Source organism: Thalassophryne amazonica, chromosome 13, assembly GCF_902500255.1.
Source record: "Thalassophryne amazonica chromosome 13, fThaAma1.1, whole genome shotgun sequence".
NCBI lineage: Eukaryota > Metazoa > Chordata > Actinopteri > Batrachoidiformes > Batrachoididae > Thalassophryne > Thalassophryne amazonica.
The window spans coordinates 92,420,300-92,428,011 of record NC_047115.1 but is presented as its reverse complement, the minus strand read 5'-3'; the positions used below and the strand labels follow the sequence as shown (position 1 = coordinate 92,428,011).

Below are 7,712 nucleotides of genomic sequence, written 5' to 3'. Positions count from 1 at the left end.
CTGAAGTATTAAACAGGTAAAAAAGCAGCAGCTATAAAATACACTAAACAACTAACAGGAGTGTAAAAAAATGAAATGAAAAAAATGACGAGTCAGAAATAGCTAATGCAAGCTAACCGCTAGCGAAAATACTAGCCGCTCCTAAGATTTTACACAGGAGTAAAAATTACTTAAAATTCACAGCAGTTCAACAGAAAAATGAACAGAAGTATTAAACTGGTAGAAAAGAAATAGCTATAAAAAGTAACAACGGAGAGGGGAGGTGTCGACCTAGCTAGCGAAAGCTAACCGCAAGCAAATGCTAGCGGGTAGTGATTCACAACAAGACTGTTGTTAAATAACGTTCAGAGTCGATACAGTTAATAACCAGAAGAGTGCTAAACAGAAATAAAAGAAGCGTATACAACCGTGTGAAGTTCAGAGTGGCGTCAGAGCAACAAACAATCCCTCCCAAGAAGAAGACTTAGCTAACTAACAGCGCTGCATGCTCTCCGTCTCTTTTGGCAAATAAAAGTTTATGTTCAAGACGTTAACTTGCCTGTTCAGTCTCTGTACTATGATTAAGAAACCACTGAGAGCAGAAGAGGAGGCTAACGCTGGAAGATCATCGACTGGATCACAAAGCCAACACAAAGCTACCACGAATTAGCAGCTAGCTTCAAATGGCGGGGCCTTCCTACAGTCATCACGACGCTGTGACTATCAAAACTTTAAGGTAATGGAACCTGATGTGAGCACAAACCCATTTTAGCCAGAAAAGACAGAACTTGCTTGAAGCTAGATTATGCCAGACATGGATTAATGGGAACCATACCAACACATTTTTGACTAGCACGGAGCTAACGTTAGCCACAGAGAGGCACAGGCCTAATTCATATTTTGTCCATGTTTTAATTTATTCTGATATTAAGCCAGAAGCCTAAAGGTGTCAATAGGGTATGTGTGGGCATCTCACTTCCAAGGACATGCAGGTTGGATGAATTGGAAACTTTATAATTGTCCAGGTCACTTATAAAAGAGGTCTCAATCTCAAAGGGACTAATTTGCTTAAATAAATGCTAAATTTAAAATATACATAACTTTTTATACTCTCTTTTATTAGGTGTTGATGCAGTTAAAGTTTAAGTAACCCAGAAAGTAACCCAGTCAGTGCCCAGACTTTATAAAGATAAGTTTGATAATATTTTCGGATTATTGTTTGTCCCCCCCCCCCCCCAGCAACCATGCCTGTTGCCTTAAGAGTTGTTAAATCACTGAATCCTCCATCTGATCAGTGGGTTAAGTGTTTGCCTGCAATTGATTCACATCAGCCCGATCCTTATCCAGAGGTTTGTACTACAACCCCTGGCAAAAATTATGGAATCACCGGCCTCGGAGGATGTTCATTCAGTTGTTTAATTTTGTAGAAAAAAAGCAGATCACAGACATGACACAAAACTAAAGTCATTTCAAATGGCAACTTTCTGGCTTTAACAAACACTATAAGAAATCAAGAAAAAAAGATTGTGGCAGTCAGTAACGGTTACTTTTTTAGACCAAGCAGAGGAAAAAAATATGGAATCACTCAATTCTGAGGAAAAATTATGGAATCACCCTGTAAATTTTCATCCCCAAAACTAACACCTGCATCATATCAGATCTGCTCGTTAGTCTGCATCTAAAAAGGATTGATCACACCTTGGAGAGCTGTTGCACCAAGTGGACTGACATGAATCATGGGTCCAACACGAGAGATGTCAATTGAAACAAAGGAGAGGATTATCAAACTCTTAAAAGAGGGTAAATCATCACGCAATGTTGCAAAAGATGTTGGTTGTTCACAGTCAGCTGTGTCTAAACTCTGGACCAAATACAAACAACATGGGAAGGTTGTTAAAGGCAAACATACTGGTAGACCAAGGAAGACATCAAAGCGTCAAGACAGAAAACTTAAAGCAATATGTCTCAAAAATCGAAAAATGCACAACAAAACAAATGAGGAACGAATGGGAGGACACTGGAGTCAACGTCTGTGACCGAACTGTAAGAAACCGCCTAAAGGAAATGGGATTTACATACAGAAAAGCTAAACAAAAGCCATTATTAACACCTAAACAGAAAAAAAAACAAGGTTACAATGGGCTAAAGAAAAGCAATCGTGGACTGTGGATGACTGGATGAAAGTCATATTCAGTGATGAATCTCGAATCTGCATTGGGCAAGGTGATGATGCTGGAACTTTTGTTTGGTGCCTTTCCAATGAGATTTATAAAGATAACTGCCTGAAGAGAACATGTAAATTTCCACAGTCATTGATGATATGGGGCTGCATGTCAGGTAAAGGCACTGGGGAGATGGCTGTCATTACATCATCAATAAATGCACAAGTTTACGTTGATATTTTGGACAATTGAAAGGATGTTTGGGGATGATGAAATCATTTTTCAAGATGATAATGCATCTTGCCATAGAGCAAAAACTGTGAAAACATTCCTTGCAAAAAGACACATAGGGTCAATGTCATGGCATAGGGTCAATATCAACAAGCAGATGTGATTTGATGCAGGTGTTAGTTTTGGGGATGAAAATTTACAGGGTGATTCCATACTTTTTTCCTCAGAATTGAGTGATTCCATATTTTTTTCCTCTGCTTGGTCTAAAAAGGTAACCGTTACTGACTGCCACAATCTTTTTTTCTTGATTTCTTATAGTGTTTCTTAAAGCCAGAAAGTTGCCATTTGAAATGACTTTAGTTTTGTGTCATGTCTGTGATCTGCTTTTTTTCTACAAAATTAAACAACTGAATGAACATCATCCGAGGCCGGTGATTCCATAATTTTTGCCAGGGGTTGTATAATGGTTAAATAAGATTGTACAGTGTCTTGTGCCAGTAGATTCTAAAAATTCACATTCAGCAACCAAAATATTCAAAATTTCTGGCAAGAAATATTCTGTTCTATTTGAGATATAATTTGAAAATACAGTAAAATCTACCAGTAATGAAGTTGTATATACTAACTTTCCTTATTTAAAGAAATAATTTACAGGCCCTGTTACTTAATTAACATGTTTATTTATTGTTGATATAAAGTTACAGAATTCCTTTTATAAAAACTCAATTTCTATGTCCCTTGCATAATGTTTCATTTGCATAGTGTGTGCATACTGTCTGTGGTACCATACACTTGAAACATAAGGGCTTCTATGCTATACTACTGAGGTTTACCACCTTATCTGGGGTGGAAAAAGTGATCTGTCCAAACAAACAAACAAACAAAAAAAATATTTATTTATTTATTTATTTTTTTGGCAGTTTCTTTTGGTGGGTAAATAGACCTGAGAAAGCACCAGAATTAGGGCTGAAACGATGAGTCGAGTAACTCAAATAATTCGATTACAAAAAGTGTTTGAGGCCAATTCTGTGCCTCGAAGCTTCGTTTAACGTTGTAGTACATATGCTAGGCCTGTGTGTGGCGCTGCAACGTCCGCAGAAAAAAAAGAAAAAGGCGAGCATAACAGCTAATCAAATTAGCAACGATAGCTACCGCTTTCCAACGTGAGAGTAAAATAAAGCCTTTTAAGAGAAAGATGGTTCACGCTGATCATCTGAAATAGACTTACTGTGTATTTAAAGCAAAGCAGTGTGTTTGTCTATTTTAAAAAACTCACGGTCTGCTCTACGTGGGGAGGGACTATTGACCCGGCGGCCGGCTGCTGTCTCTCTGCCCAGTGTGAGGAGCTCTCAGACGGGGCGAGTCACAGCTCTGTCCCCGCAAACAGCAGAAGTCCACTCTTTCTTCTGTGTTTCCCTCAGACTCACAGTGAGTTTTTAATTTTTGCGTTTTTGGGCAACACACAACACTTCACAAACACGGTAACTTAAAATAATAGTAATAAAGCTGACTGCGATGCTGCATGTTCAACCTCCAGCTGAAATGCATATGCTGAAGAGAAAGAGGGATTAAAAAAAAATCACGCAGGGACCCAGTCCATCAACCTTTATTAAAAAAAAAAAAAAAAAACCTTAAAAATGGTTAATTTTTACAAATTGGAGAAAACAAAATAGAAGGTCACATCCCATCGCCATTTCAGCAAAATGCCAACACTTTGGCGCAGTGACATTGTGCCATTGCTTATCGACAGCCCTGGACTATTGATGTTGTTTAAAACGCAAAAGTACTTTTTATCCGATTACTCGATTAATCGCCAGAATAATCGATAGAATACTCGACAACTAAAATAATTGATAGCTACAGCCCTAACCAGAATGCATCTGAGATTTCACATTTTTCTGGGAGACAACCACCAGACCCCACCAGGGCCTTGCCAAGATCTTTCAAGTTTGTTTTGTTTTTTTTGTTTTTTTTATGGCTCACTTTCATCACTCAGTTAGAGCAGGGGTGGTGGCCAAGTGGTTAATGCGTTTGGTTTCAGTGCAGAAGGTTCCGATTTCAAATCCCACCCCTGCCACATTTCTCCATGTAATGTGGAGTTGCGTCAGGAAGGGCATCCGGCATAAAACCTATGCCAATTCAACATGCAGATCCACCTCAGATTTGCTGTGGCGACCCCGAGTGCAAACAAGGGAGCAGCCGAAGGGACTTACTTACCTACTTACTTTCATCACTCAGTTCATTCACAGATTTGTCCGTGCTCATGATGAAAGGTCAACAGCATTGGTTTAAAGGAGACCTGCATTGAAAAAAATGCAGTCAGATTTTTTGAACAAAAAATGACTTACATTTACACATGAGATCCTTCTGAATGTAGTAAAGTAAATCTGCAAGCCCAGATATGTCATTCAACAGAGAAATCTTCATTTGAAAATGACAAATTTACAGCTAACATTTAGCCCTCCGCAAATTGTCCCTCTCATCATGGACGCTGCCAAGACGTCACGGACAAGACCCTCTCCCAGCATGCATTGCACCAATTGTAATTTGTGGATTTACATCAGTTTGCATCTGCACCTTTTTCTTGTCTTATACGGAAGGATCTACTTTTTTTAAAACTTCATATTGTCTTGCGGCACGTTTGGTGAGTACACATTTTTTTTATTTGTGCTTGAAAATTATTTTGGGGGACTTTTTCATTCGCCCGTTTGATTGAGTGGTGTCGCAATGAAAATCTACTGTCTTTCGCCTCCAGTACCATCGCGGGATATGGAGGCGAGACCCGCAAAGAATCCCAGTCATTAAAAATATATAAACCTCTCTCAGCGTTCATGGAGCTCTGGGGCTCCGATTGCCGAGACGTGCGGTGCTGTGGATTTTGCCGCAAGAAGTCTGTCCTTGCAGCAACAGGTGTACCGGCCGCTTCGCATTAAAACAGCAAGCGTAATCTCAGGACTTGTGCCAAGTGTGCTGCAGCTCCATTCAGTAGACAGAGAGGTGATGCCGGTGTTGTGCGCTGAATCTGGTACAACACCGGCTGCAAAGCAGACACGGGTGGTGTGAGTGGCCCGCGTTGGCGGTTAACAAGCTCGTTAACGAGCCCGCAGACTTAATAAGCGCAGCAGAGGCAGAGAGCGGGAGAGGAAGAACGGCGCTCGCTGTCGATGTCGTTGCTGATCTGAGCACACAGATCTGTATCTCACATTCATTGCAGCTTACTTTTGGATGTTGAAACCAGGACGTGTATAAGTAACATTACTAACAGATAAAATCAATTTCAGTGCGGGATCGGACTGAAGGCGGGAGCGCGTCGTCTTGTCCCTGACATCATGGAAATGATACGGCTGTACAAACTGTTTTCATAGAGGGCTAAATTTTAGCTGCAAATTTGTCATTTTTAAACAAAGATTTTTCCGCTGAATTACAAATTTGGGCTTACAGATTTACTTTACTGCATTCACAAGGGTCTTATAAATACATATCAGCTATTTCTTTCTGAAATCTGACCACATTTATTTCAACGCAGGTCTACTTTAATCATTTGTGAAGCATAGTAATGTAAAGTGAGAACTTTATTAAGGTTGTAACATATGGATCTATATACATTTTGTGTTCCAGGAGAAGCAGAATGACATCATTCGCAGTATCAAACAGCTGAATGACAGAGTTGATGAACTGCATCCTTGGACCGTCCCTGAAAGTGTCGGTTCCCAGACATACCAGGAGAGAGAACAATGGACGCTGCTGAGATGATCATCCGAAGAATGGCCAGCTAAACCAGAAGTGTGGGCTTGAACCAATTACAAGCAGTGGCTGGAGGTAATGGGCCTTCCAGGAAAGTCACTCGAAGAAGTGAGTTAATCTGTTTTCTGTTTGTTAGATTCTCATCACTTTAATAGTTTTGCTGTTTCATTTTTTACACAGTATATTATGAAACATGCTGTATTTATGGAAATATGGTAACTAAAAGTCCTTTCACATTGCATGCTTTATACACATCAGGCAACGGGTCACGTCAACGCCTCCCACACCCCCGACATGTTGCATGTGGCAAGGGGGCGGAGACTTTCGCTCAGATCTTTTTTTTTTCTCCAGAGGAAAGCTGAGTGATCGCCATGTTGTATGTGCATCGATGAACCACGAAAAAGCTTTAATACAGTAATCAAATTAATTTTGAGGTTAAGAAACATTTGCAGGGATTTTTCTTCATAAAACTGCTCTGTATAAATGAGCAGTCCTGTGACACCTTTCTGTTTTATAGAGATCAGTGGTTTCTGCCACGAGTCTTCCATGTTTGGACCCGACACGTTTCTATTGGACAGTGCGAAGCTTTGTCACAGTTCAGAGCGGCAAAAGTTGGATTGGGTTGAACTTTGACCACGTCAGCGTGTTGACAAGCAGGAATGCGCAGGCTCCCAGCAGAAGCATTGGTTTAGCTTGGCTTTTGATGCGACGCTTCAGACGCCTCTAAAAAGCAATGCGTTTCATTGAAAACAATGCTTTTTAGACCGATTTGTAGTGCCTCTGATGTTTCCAAAGTATGCGGTGTGGAAGGCCCTTGACACAAATAGCAGTGGGTACATAGGATTAATCATTTTTGTCTGATCTGCTTTCACCTGTGTGGTATACCTAGCTGATAACTAAATTGAGAAAATTCTGGAAGCAGTATAAAGAGCTTGTTAAAAATATAGGGCCTGTCCAATAAGGTGTTGAGTTGAATACCAGTTATGACCATGCCGCTCAAATTATACAGTATCTGAACAGTAAAATATATATAATTGCTTGTGACTAACAAAGGAAATTTTCAACTTTCAGCTCAAGAGTGCTAATGACAGACTTGATGGTGAGGACAAGGGAACCAGGCACCAGAGGAATGCCCTAATCAATACCTTAACTGCATACACCCCTGGAATGGAACAAGGGAAGGATACAGTAACAATCATTGTCAGGGGCTGCTTGAACGCTATGGCTCCTGTTTATCTTTGGCAAGCAGAACAAGTCAGGAACCGTCAAAGGCAGCCTTGCCAGGGATGTGCCACAAATTTACAGAGTTGTCATGGTGGCTGCAATAAATATCACATCAGTGGACAGTACTACCATCATTTCTACAATTGTGCCATAATCTGAAGATGTCCTATCCGAGCAGAATCAAAGAAGTATAGACGGGACCATTCTGAACTTTTTCCTGACCCAGATTACAGTTTGAAAAACTAACAATCTTGCAGATCAGTTTTTTTTTGGGGGGGGGTGACAGCCAGTCACAGTAGAGAGGCACCGTGACGTCTGGTCTCTCTTTGGCTTGCGAATCCAACATGGCAGAATCCGCTCCAAAACAGCTTC

At 40.4% G+C, this 7,712-nt stretch overlaps 1 long non-coding RNA gene across 1 annotated transcript; it reads left to right on the top strand.

The window, feature by feature from the left end:
- Nucleotides 1–1,273: 1,273 nt before the first annotated feature.
- LOC117523307 lies at nucleotides 1,274–7,244 on the top strand. The gene is made up of 3 exons (XR_004564471.1): nucleotides 1,274–1,328; nucleotides 5,991–6,224; nucleotides 7,188–7,244. It is a non-coding gene; the product is annotated as an uncharacterized LOC117523307 (long non-coding RNA).
- Nucleotides 7,245–7,712: the final 468 nt, after the last annotated feature.